This window comes from Triturus cristatus, chromosome 11, assembly GCF_964204655.1.
Source record: "Triturus cristatus chromosome 11, aTriCri1.1, whole genome shotgun sequence".
In the NCBI taxonomy this organism is placed as follows: Eukaryota; Metazoa; Chordata; class Amphibia; order Caudata; family Salamandridae; genus Triturus; species Triturus cristatus.
Genome location: NC_140594.1, coordinates 612331249 through 612351062, shown reverse-complemented (window position 1 = coordinate 612351062; position 19814 = coordinate 612331249). Strand labels below are relative to the sequence as shown.

General features: G+C 45.4%; 1 protein-coding gene across 2 annotated transcripts in view; it reads right to left on the bottom strand.

Annotated features, from left to right (window-relative positions):
• The window catches only part of NSD3 (nuclear receptor binding SET domain protein 3), a 1492250-nt gene that overhangs the window by 403443 nt on the left and 1068993 nt on the right, over positions 1-19814 (bottom strand). The gene's annotated exons all lie outside the window — the stretch shown is intronic.

Below are 19814 nucleotides of genomic sequence, written 5' to 3'. Positions count from 1 at the left end.
TTCCTTGGAACAAGTCAACATGAAGTTTCTAAGGAAGTAACACAATGTAGCTTATCAAAGGGTATCTTTTGCTGTATCACATCGGACGGTAAGTATGCCATAGCTGGAATAAAAATAGATGAGTTCTGGAACTAGGCAGAATGAGTTGTGCTTCTTCAGCCAAATTAGTTTGAGGCTTCAGCTGGAAAACAGGAGAAATATCACTTGATGTGAGGAAACTGTCAGAACTTAACACTTCAAAGAAAGAAATAAGAGTGAACAAGATGACTTTGGCAATAAGAGGAACAATATATGTCCCCTGTATAACATGATTTTACTCTCTTTTTATTCCTTCAAGCCAAAGCAGAAATTATAGCCTTCAAAAGGAACGGCTCAAAAGGGTTGTGTGAATAATGGTAGACAGAGCAACATTTAAGTATAATTGAGGAGCTGGACTCTAATAAGAGATGACGGATTAAGCAAGCTATCAAAATGATGTATTACAGCCTTATTTTACAACACAATAAAAATGTATGTGGCCTGTATGGCACCATTTACACTATTATAGACAGGAGAGTGCCTTTGCCCACAGTATTTCAGGATATTTGCAGTACTTCGACCATTCACAATTTCACAATTGAATCACAGGCTCAACATACAGAAGGACACCACAAAGACGACCGTGACCAGATCATAAAGTTATTTCTAGGGAACCTGAGTTTCTGGAAACAAAGAAACAGGAATAACAGCTTCCACCAGTTTGATCCTCTGTGTCAGCTCCAGGCCATTCAAAAAGATAAGTGCTTGAATCTTCTGCAAGTGTTGGAAGAACCTTTCTAAAAAATGGTGGCAGTAAAGATTTGGCTAAAATGGGATGGGGATAACTGCTTTATAAAATTAGTTTTAGGACTAAATGGCTTTATATTTGAAATCTCAAATGATACAATTGTGGCTTTCTGCCTCCTGCTGGGGACCCATGGTCCTTGATAGCTCTGCATTACCAGGCGTAATTAAATTGACTTCTTTGGAAGGTCTTAGTTGGCTGAGCAAGTATCAGCATAAGGATTGGTTTATTACAGAATGTCAACTTTTTGTTTGAACCGTTTAGTTTACCTGTGGAAAACTACCAGGCCTTTTAAGCATTACAGACAGACAGCACTTAACGATCTGACACTGTCTCAGATGAATTAAATGAAGAGATTCCCAGTCATGGCATTCGCACAATAAAGGAGCGAAATGTCTATTTTCAAGTAGAAAAAAAGAGTTCATAAGGTATTATTCCACCCTAAACAAATCATGTTACACAGTGACACACCAGGAACTGAACATGTATACTGAAAGAGCAAGGTTACAGACGGTGCTGCCTGAGGTGGCAAAAGAACTAGGGGCATAAATAACAGAAGCTGAAATAAAGGCTGTGGTCAAGGAGATGGCCAGGCAATACAACACCACATTCTGATAACCTTCTAGTTGAAGTTTATTCCATTTTTATATACCTAAAAGCTGCTTTGATGGATGAGATGTTTAACAGAGCACCAAAGGAGCATTCATAGCCCCCTGTAACCATGAAGCATAGTTAGGTTACTGACTATACCTAAACTTATCCAGGATCTGAGAGACATGTCCTACAGACTCCTGTCTATGCTCAAATCAGAAAGAAAAAAATCTTGAGCAAGATTCTGGTGAATAGGTTGCTCTCACACTTGGTACATCCAGATCAATTTTGGTTCACCCCATGACTCAACATATTCATGAACATCAGGAGGCTGAATCTAAGCACTGGATGGGTCTTCAGACCTGCCCTTACGGGGAGTGGTGGGTCATTAGCTGTCAAAAAGGCATCTGACACAAGGAGCCGGAGATTTATATTTACAGTGGCAGAGTAGAGTAGAGGGGGGACAGGTTTCCTTACATGGACCTCGTTATTGTATGTGAACACCCCAGTGAGGATGACAAGTGGACAGGTCATATCTCCGTCTTTTACCATTGAACAGGGGACATGTCATTTCTCTGCCTTACACCACTGAACAGGGGACACGTCAAGGATATGCTCTGTTCCACTTACATATGCACTAGCAAACTAGCCTTTCATGAGAATATGGAGGCAGTAGGTGCAAAAATGAGGCATATCTCTAGATGGGAGACCCTTTATGCCTTGTTATGCCAACTATATGTTTCAGTTCTTGAATTACGTATGTAATGAGGCTGGCCTGACTATGAGGAGACGCAAGGACTATGACAGAATATCAGGGACTCAAATGAACAGGAGTAAGTCCATTGAATTTCCAATACATCACAACATGAACAGTGATACCCTCCTGGGGACTTGTCATAAGCTGAGATAGAAAACCTCTACATTTGGATATACCAGGGTGTGAATATGCCACTCCATACTAGACTTGATGAAAATGTAAGGTCTACACTGGAAGCGAAGAAGGGCAGTTAGTGATTCATTCATGAAAAGAGTGCAGGTGCCCTAAACGCTGCTCAGAAGCCAGCATCTGGTGCAATTAAACTTCAGCGCACCGAATACCAAGACTGGTAGTCTTTAATCCACTACCAGACACTCCCTGGCCCTTTATCTCACTCTTGCAAATTTCCTTATTTCTCCTTTTGCCACTGTTTTGCCATCTTTCACTTCCTCTGTCTTTCTGATCTTCCAATTTATGTGTTTTCACTGTCATGCACATAGCAAATATCTGGTGCAGGAAAACAAGTGCTGGTTCCTAAGAATAAGTGCTAGTGCCCACTCCCCGGTCCAAATTAAGCCCTGGGACAGTGTGTCTATTATTTCACTAAATTATCGATTCGCACCCTGTGAGCCTTAATTTGTGAACTGCAAGCTCTGCTGCTAGATTGAATATAGAATTCAGGTAGACACAAGTGGCACTTTATAAACTTTGTTTACCGGTGATGGAGGAGAGGACCTGTGAATACCAAGCTATAAGCTGTATTATCCGACTGCACAGCGACAATGGGCAGCCAGGTCATTTGATGACAAAGAGAATGGATGCGAGAGCAGAAGCTAGCACTTCGACATTGAGAGGAACTAGTGGACATCCTTCCTAAATGTAAAGTGGGGTTGGGGGACCTACTGAGTGCCAAATCCCCAAAAATACTCTTGAACATGCGGCCTTATGCGCTTCAGACACCACTGATGGGTCTCTCAGGACAGGGAGAGTGAGACACGCCAGGAGACATGAGAAGGGAAGGGACTAACTCTGGTGGGGGATCTATACGAGGGCGGTGCTATCAGACATTTCCAAAGTCTAGCATGAAACTGGGATCTTCTTTTGGAACAATTTATATTGAACACGTCCTTAATCAAGACACTGAAACACATGTGAAAGGCAGGAGATGCACAGCTATCTGCAAACAAAGGGCTACAACTTAACACACTGTTACAGGATTAAAATCAAGGACATTGTTGTTTCAGTCTCTCTGGACTGACTAAGTGAAAAACTGGAAGCGGACATTGGCGTTTCTATACTGTATCTGATAACTCCCAAAACTCCACTCTACAAAATGGGGGAGGAAGGCATCTGCAGAGTATCAGAAAGAACATTACCAAAGGTAAGAAACCTTTAACTGCAGTTTCCTCAACTTGTGAAGCAACACTAAAGCAATGCCCTGTCCAAAGAGGTGAAACTGAGGAGTGGACTCTACATGACTGCAAGGAGAACACTATCATCAGGGTTAAGAGCCTAACAGTACAGCCGTGAAGCTTAAAAGTAGCATACATCAGAAAGAGGAAAACCAAATTAAGATCCCACAAAGGCATAATGACGGAAGCGAGGGGAAATTTACCTGAAAACGTTACTCGAAATGCTTCATAACAGATGGCCTGAACAATGAGGGCTGATAAGGCAGACAAAGAATGGCTGAAAGGGACGATAAATAAACCTTTATTGCACTAACAGCAAAGCTTACTAAGCCAAAGACAATTCAAAACGAACATTAGATAATTTTGCCAGAAGGCCACCCACATGTTGCACTGCAAATCAGGTGAAACATGTAGCCCAAAGGTCTGAATGTAAAGACTTGGTTGAGGGGAGATGACCATCCACATTGACATCTACCACTCACAGCAGAAGATCAGAACGTCTCAGCTAGTTCCGCTCAATCTCCATGCATTGAAGTGTACAATATGGCAGTTCAGGTGAAACACTAGGGCCTGTTGTATGGCCAATGCAAAAAGAACAATTGATGGACAGAATGCAGAACAATGTCATACAGTCACAATTGTGTGCCTGTTGTATGGCCAGCAGATACTCCTGAGGAGGCGGTGAAGGGCATATGCTCAAAGTCAGGATTCTGAAGCAACAAACTCTCAGAGTCCAGTACAAGGATATCAGAATGACCTGTACTCGCTTCTGCTTCACCTTCTTCAGTGTGCGCAAGATCAGCGGGAATTGTGGAAATGTGTATAGGAGACCAGAATTCAACTTAAGGTGGAACACATCTCCTAAAGACCCTCAGGGGAAAAATAAGAGCACAGTAGAGAAGACAATGAAAATCTTCGGAGGTAGCAAATAGATCTACAGAGGGAGTGCCCTTCTAGGTGATGTTTCAGTAAACCATATCTGGGAGCAGATGCTACGCATAGTCATCAAGATTACCCTTGCTGAGACTGTCTGTCCTTGTGCTGAGTGATCCTACCAGGTAATCAGCCTTGGGGGAAATTCCTGTGAATTGTAATTCATTGCCAATACGTCAGAGCCTTCAGACAAAGTGCAAGACAAAGTGCAAGAGATGCTACTCTGCCCTCCTTGTAGTAATACCACACAGCGGTCATGCTGTGCAAGATTACTTGGTGGCCTCCCCAGAGGTGATGCTTCTTTCACCACTGTAAGCTATGGTGGTGGGGGATCACCTACTGTATGTCAGGTTGGTATCTGTCATCCAAGACCTTTTTTCGGAGATGTGGATTTTGTCAGAAAGACATCCCAGTGATGGGCCAATTGCAGCCACAGATTTAACTGACTAGCTTGCATACAACAACAGATGGGAAGCACCAGTAGGATGCAAGATGTGAAGCACCAGAGACACCTTAGAACCATCAAGGCCATAACAACATTTCCTGCCCAAAATATTAGGATCATAGTATGAGCATCCTGGACTCATTGTGGGGACGGGTAGGCAATCAAGGAGACTGTGTACAGAATGATCCCGATAAAGGGAATCATCTGCACAGGCTGGAGTTGGATTTGGGCCTGCTGATGGAGAACCCCGTAATGAACAGTAATTACACCATTATATATAGATCGTCTGAGACAAGCTGTGGTAAATCTGCTTTCAATAACCAGTTACCATGTCACAGAAATACATTTATGCCTGAACTGGGGTGGCATGGTGAGCAAAAGATGGATTTAACCCAGACTGCGTGAATGTTTTATTTGTTCTGCATTCCGTCCATCAATTGTGTGTCTTTTGCTTTCTCGGCCTAAGTGCGCCGGGTATGCCCAGACATGGATCCCGGGCTCACTGTGCCACTGGATTCAAGCTATCCGGGCTGATGAGGGGATAAACCCCGAAACCGGTCCTAGGATGCTTGTTTCCGGTCCAGAGAGGACCTGGCTTGGCAGTTCGGGCTGGACTGTTCCCATGAGGCACAGGGTCAAGACTGATTTGCATATGGCCAGGTCTGAACTGGGGTGGCATGGTGAGCAAAAGAATGATGGATTTAACCCAGATCCCTTGACTGGGGGGTAAATGTTTTGATTTGTTCTGCATTCCGTCCATCAGTTGTGTGGCTTTTGCTTTCTCGCCCTAAGTGTGCCGGGAATGCCCAGACGTGAGTCCTGGGCTCACTGTGCCACTGGATTCAAGCTATCCTGGCTGATGAGGGCTGAAACCCCGAAACCGGTCCTAGGATGCTTGTTTCCGATCCAGGGAGGACCTGGCTTGGCAGTTCGGGCTGGACTGTTCCCATGAGGCACACGGTCAAAGCTGATTTGCATATGGCCAGGTCTGAACTGGGGTGGCATGGTGAGCAAAAGAATTATGGATTTAGGCACAGATCTCTGTACTGGAGGTGAATGTATGACATTGTTCTACATTCTGTCTATCAATTGTGTGTCTTTTGCTTTCTCGCCAATGGCGAAGATTGGCAGCAACTACCAACATGAGTTTTGCAAAGTCCCGAGGAACGGATATAAAACTGAAGGTCAGGGCGGTAAATTGGAAGAGGTTTTACTCCACCACAAAGCAGAGATGTTGCCTGTGGGACTGCAGGACCGGCACATGACAGCACGTGTCAAGCAGTTCCATGGACACTTCAGGACCTCCATCCTTTGTGGGTACCCGGAACTACTGAGAGTAAAATTCAAGTCCTCTCTCACCCTCTGTATCATTTTGATCGCCCCAAGTATCATGATCACTTCTTTTGACAGATTACTCACATGATAATCTGACGATGGAGATGAAACCAGAAGAATGTAGGAGGAGCATTGATGAAAAACTGCTTACCTAACATGGATAATTTGGAGGACGCAGTTGCCTGATGTGATGGAATGCCAGTAAGACAGGCAATGCCTGATTTTGCCACCTGTTGATCTCAAAATGAGACAGAGGACAAACTTAAGAGGTTCAACTGCCATGTCAGATGAAGAGATGGGTAAGGGAGCTGGACTTGACCTCAAACGTTGGCACTACCTCTACCCTTGCTACTAAGAAACATCTGAATGAACTGCTGAATGGGCTGCGAAGGCTGTCATTGGCAATTTGTGAGATCCCTTGAATATAGTTTGAAATACCTTATTGCTGAGGGAACTGACAAACAGGGGAAAGTAACCACAGTGAGATAGATGACCTTTGCTCTGCTGTCTTGCTAAGATCCATCAAAGGGTGTGTCAATCAAAGAGGCATAGACACCCACCCGAGAACCCAGTGGAATGCATCATGGCATGCTGTCTAATGGTTATGCTAGCACATAGACCATGGGCAACAGTCTGTAGAGTCTCCTCTGGAAGGTAACAATTTGTTTAGCCTAAATCATTTATTTGTTTTGACTTGTGGGCAGGAGAAGTGGAAAGTTCAGGTTCACTTTACTCAAAGTTTGTACTACAAGGCTTTTAAGAGTTGGATGTTGCATCAAAAAATGTTATCACCTCTAGCTGCTGTCTCCTACGAATGGAGTTAAAAATGGTTTTGATCTAGCTGTTAGTACCCAGTCAATCAAGGAATGGATGAAAGGCAAAAAGGGCTCAAAATTAGCGTCCCAAGTTGCACAATTTCTGTGAGGAGGTTAGACTCCCCTGAGGAGTTGTAAGCCCCAGACTTCGCAGACATCAAACCACCACAAAGAAGGAACTCTCTTCCTCAGGAGGCCCTAAAGGCAAATCAACAGCAGACCCTGGAGAGGAAGCCAAGGCACTGGCATTCTGCAAGGTGACTTAAAGGCAGAGTCTGTATAAAAAGGCAGGAGTAAATTATCTTAATCATCTTCTTCCTCATGTGGGATATTTTGGAAGCCTTTTATGGCATCCAAATATGAGCTAAAAAATAATCTCTAGCCTATTACAGTATTGCTTCTGAGACCAAGGGACTGAAGGAGAGTCCTCAGTCATCAGCCTGAAGGTTTGCCTCTGTAATTAAGTATCTAGATAGAGGCTAGACTCTTGACTGCCCAACACCGTTGGCACAGCAAGCTGACTTCAGACATGGACAGCTGCTGCCTCATGAATGCCTACCAGTGGAAGACCGACTGAAATCCCCGACGGGAACATGAGTCTGGTAGGAGCACCAAAGGGAGACCAAACATGTGAAAATCTGCAGCATTGCCTCCGTTAAGGACACAACCTGCTGGTGACTCGATGATTGTCTAGGAACTCTGTGCATCAACTCCAAATTCAGCATCGGATCAGTTAGACACTAAAGTTAGAATCGGGTGACATATCACAGAGTGCATGACTTCACCCTGGATCAGGAGCATCAGAATACAGAGAAGCTATGTGCTAATTTCTTGTGTTCTTCCTTGACTTCTTCTTGGACAAGTTGTTCAACTATGTCTAAGAACAATTTGACGAGGGTGACCTGAAGAGAGACCCACCCCACTTCTTGTGTTCGGATGTCTTCGGGGGTGACATTCTACAAACTGTCAAAATTTGTAAGAATTGTTACAACTTGGTGAAAACTGATATCGGAAGAAGCAGAGCTGCAGGTCTGCATTTTCAGGTGCAGAAAAAGAGGAATTGATGTGACCGCATGCAGTCTGCGTCAACTTGTTTGGAGAACACACAGAGTGAGGAAGGCCAATGCCGTACAGGATCTATTGCAAGGGGTTTCCGTGGCACAGTGCTTGGACGTCTAGCACCTAACCTACAAGGAAATCAAAAGGGAATTCTATGCCTGTGGTTAGTTCTCAGAAACCATTAGCGGTATATATCATAGCACTCCTAGCAAAAACAGGGGTTAAAGAAGATCAACTGAATGGCTCTGGAGCAGCTACCTACTAAGTCCAAAGATGGTGTAGGTTAGCCATTAACAAATTGACCTGTATGGTGGAATGCAGAGGTTCACTCTTGCCTACTGAATCAGATGAGGGAGAATCACTGACCTCTATAGCCATATTTTGTGGACAAGACTGAAAATGACCATAGTGAAAGAACATTCTTATGAGGCATTTAGGAATGAAAAAAGAGACTAGAGGAAGAGGACACAAACTCCTGCCTCCAACCAGCTACTCAGGACCACAGCAGTGGGAAACAGAGCTGTTAGGCTGGAGTTGCGGCAGACAGAGGAGAAAAAGGACTACAGTCATTGTTAGCTATGGCCTCTGCCGCCACCACGTCCTCTGCTGCCACATAACGGCTGCCTGTTCAGGCTAGCCCTGCTGTCTTTGAAGCACTCCAAGGCAGAATCAGCTTTTTCTCCAAAAAGTCTGCGCTGTTTAACAGCAAATCCATAACAGAAGCCTGTATGTCTCCAGAAACTCCTGTAGTGTGTACACTTGCATACACACTGGTGCCAGTTGCGCGACCCACGCAGTCTTTCATGTCCATTACAGCTGTCAAGTATTTAGCTGTGTCGTGTTCATGATGGATCATTTTTGCGGATGCATTTCTGAATTTGGTAAAGGCATGTAAAATAGAACTGGCCATCTCCCAGAGGGTGCATGTATAACTCATTAGCAGAACAGACAGCAGTTTGGGCCCTCGATGGCAAACTAGTAGATGAGAAAACCTTTCTAAACAACAACAATACAATTTGATTCTCCGACCAGCCGGGCAGTAGGAAAAGCATCAGAGTTGACCTGGGATTGGTGCCTGAAAATCCAAGCTCTCAGGAGTAAGCAGCAGAGTCAGAAAGGGGAGTCTCCCCAAGGAAGTTCCTAGGACACCGAGATACAGGGCGAACTCAACAGCGGAGCCAAGCATGGTTTTTACCAGGTCGCCATTAAAGCTTTTGTTGAAGCCACATTAAAGGGCAGCAAGTATTTTGAAAGTGAAAGCCTAGGCTGCAAGATCTCAGCTTGCAATTCTAAATGCATGTCTAAATTATTGCTAATATTGGGGATGGGTAAATTAGCCACCTCCACACCATTATCTTCGTCACGAGAAATGTTCTGAAGGCAATGGACTGCGTCTCTATTCTCTGGTAGTTCTGACATTGAGCTAGTGGCGCTGCCAGAAAGGTCTCCCACACTTAGTTATTTCCTAATGAGACAATGGTAAAAGTCTGTTCCAGATCCAAAACAGGTGTCAGAGTTGGGCCTGGAATCAGAATCTCTGGAGCCGAGGCCAGTAGTGCATAGGTCTGAATCAACATGGCCTTTAGTGCAGGAGTGGAGGTAAGACTAGTGCCCATTGGGGGCAAGGCAGGAGACCAAAGGGATTAGTTTGCACCATTGCAGGCCATGCCATCATAAATACCACTAGGGGCTCTGGCATATCCATGGGCCCAAAGGCACTGCAGAGGGACCCAGAATCATCTGGAAGTGTTGTTGCATGGCCTTCTTCAATGCCTCTACCTACTGTGGAGTTGAAGATGACAAACTCAGTGTGTTGGGACCAGCCCTGGAATTGGTATCGAGTGAGACAAGGGGGGCAGAGTAAGATCTTTCAAGTGCCAACAGCATGACTTCTCTACAACTTGGGATTGAGGGAAGGAATAATAGTCCCACTTGGTCTTTCAATGTTTAAGGCAGGGCTCATTTTTAGGTCTCGCCTGCGAATGCAGCGCATGTGCTGCTTCGCTTCGGCGAGATCTATTGTTGTTGCTTCTGTGTCCGGGTTATGTGGAAGTGGGGTTGGTGTCCGCCCTGTCGGCATTAGGCCCCGCCCACCCGGACTGGAGATTTCGCTCACGCACGCTCGTTACCAGATGGAGCCTTTCGGAAACATTTACCATAGCAACACATCATGTCCTTTACTCCGTGCCCATACCTAATCCTGGGTAAGGCCGTGGATTTCTTCACCGTGTGCAAGGGCTGACTCATGGTGAAGAAAAAGCCATTTGTGGTGGCATGCCGTGGGGGAGCGGACTGGCCGCCCCCCCTTGAACTCGACCGCACAGGAAAGCCTGCGGGCAGCTGGCACTACACATGCCAAAGTTTAATCTGAGAACACAGACACTGGGGGCCAAGGAAGAACAAAGCCGTAGCAGCTCCTAAAATAACACTGCATCTGTCATCGCCGGTGGGTGTCACAGTAGGACAGCCTGACCTTGCCGCTGCCTCGGCCGCGCGCATAAGGGGCTTTTTCGACAACCAACATCAAAGTAGAACCGTTCCCTTCGTCGAGCACATCCAGCAGACCCAGTGCAGACAGCACCCTGCAGCGGGGGTTATGCACGTGCTGCTGCTCGAATCAAAGCCAAAATTAATAATCATCTTCCTCAACACTACTGAGGTATAGTAATGCATTGCGAGTATGAATGGATGAGGATAGGTTTTAGTATGTGAAGAAGTTGTGTATTTCACAATGGTTCAGCTACCCGTGGTTGGCAGGTTCCAGCCTCTCCTAAGGTCAAGCCATGACCTAAGCAAACTGGCACAATATTTCTCTGCAAGTGACTGTTGGTGCTGAAAATGGATTCCGCATTATTTCATTTTGAAAACATTTTCCTTGCTACCTTGAAACTGAACTTCTAGCAGCGACAATATTCACACAAAAACTCCACATATTGAGAACTTCATGACCACTGGGTAACAATCTAAGTTCACGACATGAAAACGTTGCCGTTTTCACATACCTACTACGAAGACTTTAGCTTTCTTACGTTTCAAACAAAAATAATCTTGGACATTACGATCACATGGAGTAGGCCTCTGAATAACGTTAATCGCCATACTTACTCTAACAGAAGAATATTCTTCACATCGCTGTCAAAATGTTTCCTTCTCATCCCATGAAGGAACACAGATCTTAGCGTGGTTGCTGCCATACCTTTCACGGATGTGCAAGAAGGCGGCCTCTACTTTCCCCATGTGGTGAAGCATCTCTGCTTGAATTTGCTTTGCCTACATTGGTTAATAAGCTGTTTTGATTTGGTATGATACGATAACCTCACGTTGGCAATAATGAGGAAAGCATGGCGGGAGCAGGCATTTCTGGTCGTGATAAAAAATTGTTTACACTAATACGAACATATTTTGATGGCTCGAACAAAAATATGACATCTTCTGCCAATGACAAGACCTACTGGTTCTTTTGGGTCCATACGTGGCTTCCAGGTACTGAATAAAATTCATAAATAAATAAAAATCACGCATGGCGCCTTAGAACTATGCCCCTGAACTGAGAAGGACACTGTACCTTTAGGTTGGTTACAGTACCTTTAGAGTGAGCAAGGCGCAAGTGTTTTACAGCATTCTGGGGGGTTAGGTGCATGAGGGTGGCCACAGGCCTGGCTCTGAAATTTACCCTCGCTGAGCACAGCTGAAGGCCCTACGCAGCTTCCGAAATTAAGTTGTGCCAAGACCAGGCCGCAGCCCAATCCTTGCAGCACAGAGCCGAAGGCCTTTTGCAGTGTGGGTTGAGAAACAAGTATAAACAAGTATTTGCAATGCAATAGGTCTCGGATTTACGCGAGTTTAAGCTATTGGCATTGTAAATGACAATGCCTTTTATTTATGTTTTAAAAACGAAAACAAAAATAAAAGGCATTGTTATTTGCAATGTTAATAGCTCAGACTTGCGTAAATGCGAGACCTATTGCATTGCAAATGCTTGTTTAACTTTGAATTACAAAAGGAGAGCGAAATGGAGCAAGACTTGGACCTTGAATGGAAGTGGTCCATGGTGTTGGTGTGGGCCTGGGTCTAGGAGTGTGATCCAAGTCACTGATTGTGATTAGCAACATCAAGCTTTGCTTGCGTTACAGCCATGCGTATCTGAAACAATGATCAGTTCCTGCAGTTGCAGCATGGATTGATGTCAGTGTTCTTCAAGGAATACATTGCCCTAACACAACATCTGAGAAAAAGTTCTGGGGTGTAAGACACCAACAAAAAGTTAGAGAGCAGAGCTCTAGACCCATGACAAACAGCAAAGATCAAAAGGAAATAAAGTCAAAACTCAGGAGTAGCAGCTGTATAAAGATATGTTCTGTCACTTTGAGAAGCAGTGTTTTGCTGTTGTGGAGTCAGATGCCACCATCTACCCCCATGCAAAAGCAACTGCTGAAAGGATTCAGATCCAGTATGATGCGTGTAGGGAATGAAAAGATGAGGAATCAACGGTCAGAAGTATCCATCGGGGAAAAAAGGTTGTGATATACAAGGTGGAAAATTCTATATATTGCACGATGCTCAAGAAGGTCAGTATATAGAGTAGGAAAAAATGGGTAATGGATCTGAATGCTGGCGATAAGATTTAGAAGGATGAGAGTGCATGACAGTCTTGTACGGTGTGCTGAAGTGAGGAAATCGGAGACATAACGGAGGGCGATCTCAGTACAGTTGGTGGTTCGGAAGCCTCAATGAAGTGTGGCAAGTGAATTATAGGAGGATATGTAGGTGGCAAACCAGCTGAATAAAACACATTTGTGACTTTTAGAGACGAGATGCAGAAAGGCAGAGAGTTTGACACAGAGGAGGGTTCAGCTGCTGGCTTTTTTTTTTTTTTTAAACAAGAATGGTAATGTAGTATACTTAAAGTACTCCAGGTACATGTTGGTGACGGAATGGAGACTGAATGGATAGGATGATAGGTTGAAGGTGCAGAAGTAGTGAGAGTTTTGTCAATATAGGAGCAGTAGGAGTCCTATGGGGCTCAAGAGGGATTTATGGCTTTCAGAATGGGAGGGAGTTCGGATGGGATGTTATGGGAATGGATTTAAGGGAGGTAGTTATTACAGCCTAAGTAAAGGGCTGGGTGAGAAAGGAGTAGGTGTTGTGGATAGTGCAGTCAATGTAGTTCTGATGTTGGGAATGTTGGAGTGTAAATATTTAACAGTAATTGGATGTCAGAGCAGACAAGATTTTATTGTGTGAGGGTTGGAGCTATGACTGAGTTTACAATTATAATCCCAAGGTTAATGAGTGGCACAGATATGAAACTGCTACAAAGATTATCAACATTCCTGAAGAAGTGGGCAGTAGATGACCACAATGTGTGCAAGAAATGGTTCAGTGTGACTGCAACAGTCTGGTTTACCAGTGTGACTAGGTGGAAGCCATCAATGTTTTGTTTAAAAAAAATGCCTACAACCCAATCTTTATGGGAGAGGTAAGGTAAATGGGATAGGGTAGAGTGAGCACTGTGAAAGGCTGTAAGAGGGGCTGTTTCTGTAGATGAAGCAACGTTTCAGTGGAGGAGGTTAAGTGAACTAGAGCTGAAAGTGGTCAGTGATGAAGGACAATGTGCTGCAGGTTCAGATGGCATTCTATTGGTAGAGTGAAGTGATTTTCGTGCTATGGAATTGTTTATAAAGGTCATGTTTGTGTCATCCTAAACTTGGGTCAAGAGATGAGGTTATACAGAGGAGGTTTGTGGGTGACAGTTGGATGTATGGGGCTAACAAGTGAGCAACAGTGAGATATGATGGGGGAGAGGAAAGATCAGATAGCCTGAATGGGTCAAAGATTCGGGGTATGGAGAGAAAGAAGACAGATATTTGGAAGTATTATGTCTGAAGTCGAACTTTATGGAAAACAGGCAACAGGAACAATGCAAATAGAAAACATTGCTAGATCTGCGATATTTTGACATATTACATTCAGTATAAGAAAGCCAGTTCATGGAATCTTCCTCCTCTGCAGAGAATTGGTGAATTATGCATAGCCTTACTAATAGGACATCTACTGGAAGCAGTGGATTTAGAAATTGATCCATGCTGTTTTGTTAAATGTGATTCACAACTGGTTTTGGTACCGTCTGCAAGGAACATGTCAACCAATGCTATGTTACAAGGTTTAAAATCTGTGAGCCCTAAATTTAGAACGTACCAAAAGTGTCCTTATATGGAACAGGAAGATAATAGGTACAGATTCTTGGATTAGATCTTCAAACTGCTTAGATCAAGAAATTCTAGTTAAGAAATAGTGCTTACAGCTCTTTCTTCTACTGCAAGAAGACTGCGCCCGGTGAACAGATTGCCTTTTTCAGTAAGTAGCAAAAGAGCTCTACTGTAGATTGCATTACTATGCATCATGTTACAGTAGGCATGAGTGTAAACGTGGGGCACTAATCCTATGTCCGCATATCAATGATTTGGCTGTTTGAAAAACTTTGGAGTTCTTTGCAATGAAAGTTGAAATAATTTTCCCATTGTGTGATCCTTGCAACAGAAACTGAGGCTAGTCTGCGATTCAAGACTCCGAGCTATGCCACTGAGGCCATGAAGTAGGTGAAATTCAAAGAATGGCTGAATTGGCAGCTCTGCAGCTATCTAACAGTCGAAGCATTTCCAATTTATTTTCAAAAGGCACAGCAAGAAATATTTTAAATAAAGAAAAAGCTGCAACTTAACTAATTTGACAAAGAATCAATGTGGCATTCAAAGCACAGGCTACCACAATAGGAGCATGACAAGTCTTACCAAAACACCAACTGTGCAGACCAGCTTCCCTACATGCAGAAAATGAATATAATGCAGATAGGCACAGTGCCATCTTATCTCACATGAAAGAGAAACTAAATGTCAAACTTCTCTTGCACATACCGGTGCAGCAGTGTGACTGAGGATGACAGTGAGGCGTGAACAATTTTTTTCTCTACAATATCAGCCTATGGAATTGCCCAATTGTAGTCTTTTTTCACTTAGATGTCATGGAAAGCACAAGAAGCAGTTAAAATTAGGAGGATGGGTTTAGCTCTCAGCAAGACTGCTATTTTAGAAAATAAAAAATGACAGTCAATGATTGATTGTAATACCAAAACCTACTTAGACACTGGCTGCAATTGATGTTATTTCAGAGATTTCTAAAATTAGAACAAAAAACTTCAATTTAAGGAAGCCCCCCATGCAATAAACATATGCTTTTTGCAAGTTGTCCTCTGCACTCATTGGATTGCTAAACATAGTATGTGACAGATTACGGAAAGTGTGAAAGAACAAGTTACTTACCTTTGGTAATGGTGGATATTCTGTTTAACCGCAGAGTCCTCTCCTGTAGAATATTCCAAGGCGCCAGACTGCTGCAGAATATTTGACAGCATATCCCCACAAGGTGGTGGTGTATGGCTTCGAGTTGAACCTGCTCTGCCCTTAAAGTGATGACTAGAGCCACACATAAGCGCCACAAAAGCATGATGAAGCGTTTTCTTTCTTGACACTGTTGGTGCCCTGGGACACAAAGCTCAAAACACAATTTGCGCCAAAGCACCGATTTGTAACCTTTTTAGATGGAAAAGGGTCCATTCCACAGAACAGGGATGCGGGAGGTTTGAGAGGAATCTGTGACAAGATAAGAGTATCCACAACTATACCATCAACTGCATCTGCTGTGTCAGTGGTAGCTACACTCATGACGAAGGAGTAACAACCTTTGGTAGCAAGGCTACTCTTGTCCTTAGCTAGCACCAGTTTGCACAGAAAGAAGGTAGTCTGGCGCAGCTGAACTGACAGAGCTTGAAGCTCACTCATGATTCAAATGAAAGTTATTGCGATGAGAAAAGCTGTCTTCAGGGTTAGGAGAGGTTAGAAGACAGTGGTGCAATGTCTCAAAAGGGTTGCACGTAAGAAAGTAAGGACCAAACTACGGTCCCACTGTGGCATTACAAAGGTATTAAACTTTTGGGAAATCTCATCACAACAAGTGATTTTAAAAAGGACAGTGGCCCATTAAACACACAAAGGCTGAATGGCTGACAGATAACCTTCAACTGCCCTCAATGCAAGTCCTTGCTTGGTCAAAGATAACATAAACAACACAACATCTGATAGATTGGCTTGCAGGCGGTCGATAGTATGGGTGCCAAGCCAAGTAACAAACTTGCCCATGCACACAGTGTAAATTGACTTTGTAGAAGGATGCCTGGCCTTAATGATAACATCCACTTCGTCAGGAGGACGATCGAATGCAGTCAACTGTCGCTGCTCAATCGCCACACATGGAGATGTAGGTTGCACAGGCCCCGGTGCAAGACTCTGCCCTACTGCTGCGATCCTTCCCAAAAGGTAGCCTGATTAGAAAACATATGCTTATGCCCAGTTCTGTGTACCACACTCTACTGGTCCAATCAGGAGCCACTATAATTAAAGGACCCTGATCCTTCTTGATCTTCAGAACTCTGGGTAGGGGAGGTAGAGGGGGGAAGGTATCTAGGAGTCCAGTGTTCTACTCTAGGCAGAATATATCTCTGAGATCGGGCCTTCTTTAGAACTTGAGTGTACAAAAGTGTTGACATTGCATGCTCTCAGTGGTGGCTAAAAAAAATTGCCAGGAGGACTTGTTGTGCCACCTCCAGTTGTAAATGCTATTTGGGATCCCCTAGGCATCACTGGCTGAATTTGTCCACCCTGGCGTTTAATGGATACTGCCAGCTAAAGTATGCACAATCGGGAAAATGCCCTGGTGATTCAGCCAGTTCCAGAGGTGCAGGGCCTCATGGCACAGGGCCCAGGATTCCATTCTGACATGCTTGTTGCAGTACCACATGCCAGTGGTGTGGTCCATTAGGTACCTGAACCAGCCTTCCCTTCATGGATGGCAGAATGGCTTTCAATGCTACGTGAATAGCCCAGAACTCCAACACACTGATGGGGAAACGGCTCTCCGCCAGAGGATTCTGATTTTCACCTCTCAGATGTCCTCCCCAACCCAAAAGTGATGCGTATGTCGCCACTAAGTGAGTTTGGGAGAGGGGCATGCTGCTGGTGCAATTGCTGTCAAACAGCCATTATTGCAGATATTTTCCAGTCTTCTCTGAAACCTGAATGAAACCGGACAGGCTCCTTTAGCACTGGGCCCACTGAAACTTCAGATCCCGCTGAAGAGCCCAAATATGCTACCTGGCATGGTCTAGTAGCGGGTTACAGGCAGCCAAATGTCCTAGGAGCCTCAGAACCATTCTCATTGAGATTCACGACCAAGGACGAGACAGTTAATCAAAGTCCGAATGTCCTGTACTCTCTGATCCGGAGGGAAGGCCCAGGTACCCCACCATATCAATCAAGCGTTTGTAAAGCGCAGCTACTCACCTGAAAGGGTCGGGGAGGGGGGGGGGGTGGGGGGGGGAGGGGGAGGAACGAGCTCCAGGATGTTATGGTGCGTCATCGAAAAGCCAGGCCTTGAGGCCCTTCAGGAACTTGGCGAGTGATGGTGCCTGTCGGAGGTGGAGAGGGAGGGTGTTCCATGCCTTGGCCGCGAGGAAAGAGAACGAGCGTCCTCCTGTTCTGATCTTCTTAATGTGGGGACTGTTGTAAGGGAGAGCAGAGCTGAGCGGAGGGATCTTTGGGAGTGTGTGGAACGAGAGGCGGTGGTTCATGTAGGCGGGTCTGGTAGCGTGGATTAGGAACTTGAAGGTGAGTCTCTTCTCACGGGGAGCCAATGTAGTGTCCGTAGGTGTTGGCTGATGTGGCAGTGGCGCGGTAGGTTGAGGACTAGTCTGGCGGCGGCGTTCTGGATGCACTGGAGTTTGCGGGTGAGGTTCTTGTTGGTCCCAGCATAGAGTGCATTGTCGTAGTCCAGTCTGCTGCTTAGGAGGGCGTGGGTGATGGTTTTTCTGAGTTCAAGGGGGCTCCAGGTGAAGGTCTTTCGGAGGAGGCAGAGGGAGTGGTAGAAGGAGGAGGTGACGGTGTTGATCTGGCGGTCCATTTGGAGTGCGGAGTCCATGATTATTCCAAGGTTTCATGCATGGTCCGTGGGGGAGGGGGGGCTCCCGAGGTCAGTGGGCCACCAGGTGTTGTTCCAGGCATCGAAGTGTGGGCCCATGATGAGTACTTTGATTTGTCTGTGTTGAGTTGTAGGCAACTGTTCTTCATCCACCTAGCGACTGCTTTCATTCCTTCTTGAAAGTTGTGTTTGTTGGATAGGGAGAGGATGAGTTTGGTATAGTCGGTGTATGATACGATGTTGAGTCTGTGTGATCTGGCGAAGGATGCAAGCGGGACCATGTAGACGTTGAACAGGGTGAGGCTGATGGAGGATCCTTGTGGGACTCCGCAGGTGGTTGCTGAGGATTCCGAGACGAAAGGAAGTCTGAACCGCAGCGTTCTACCGGAAAGGAATGAGCAGATCCAGTCGAGGGCCTTGTGCCGGATTCCTGCATCGTGGAGTCTGCAGGTTAGGGTGCGGTGTAAGACTGTCGAAGGCCACAGAGAGGTCCAGGAGTATGAGGGCAACTGTCTCTCCTTTGTCAAGGAGGGAGCGGATGTCGTCTGTCGTGGTGAGAAGGGCGGATTTGGTGCTGTGATTTTTCCTGAAGCCTGATTGGGAGGAGTCGAGGATGTTGTTTTCTTCTATGAAGGAGGCAAGTTGACTGTTGACGGGCACAGGAGTAAGGAGATCGGTCTGTAGTTCTTTAGGTCGTTGGGATCCTCCGAGGGTTTTTTCAGGAGAGGGTTGATCTTGGCGTGTTTCCAGTCGCTGGGGAAGGAGGAGGTCTCGAAGGAGCAGTTACAGATTCCTCGAAGCTCAAGGGCGATGATGTCTGCAGCTCTGTGGAAGATGTGATGGGGGCAGGGTTCTGTGGAGGCCCAAGAGTGGATTGACTTCGTAGTCCTCAGCATTGCTTCGAGGCTGAGGGCGGTCCAGCTGTCAAGTCAGCTGCGGGTTCGACGTGGAGGTTGTTGTCGAAATTGTCGTAGATGGTCTTGATTTTGTAGAGAAAGAAGGCGCTGAGTCTGTCGCAGAGGTCTTGGGAGGGTGGGATGTCGGTAGTCACACTGCTGGGTTGAGCAAACTCTTTAATGATGCCGAAGAGTTCCTTGCTGTTGTAAGCATGGGAGGAGATTCTGTCCTGCAGTGCTTTCTTCCTTGAGCATCTATTGAGTTTGTGGTGGGCGCTGGTGACTGCTTTTAAGCTGTCAAAGTCCACTGTGGTTTTAGAGTTCCTCCATAGCTTTTCGAGGCGTCTGAAGGTTTGTTTAGATTCTCCAAGTTCAGCGGAGAACCAGCTGGCTTTTTTGGCATGAGGGTTAGATGTTTTCTTGAGAGGGCAATGGTGTTGGCACAGTCGGTGATCCAGTTGTGTAGGGTACTGGCAGCGGTGGTTGGGTCGTCGTCTGTAGCGGTGGGAGCCGAGCTGCTGAGGGAGGCGGTGAGCTGTTCGTGGGAGATCTTGTTCCAATTCCGACGTTTGCAGGTGATGTCGGTTTTGAAGGTGAAGTGGATGCAACGATGGTCCCTCCATAGGAGTTCAGAGGTTTGGCTGATGGTGATGGAGTTTCCTACAGTGAAGATGGGGTCGAGGGTGTGTTCTGCTGAGTGTGGAGGTTCTGGTAGATCT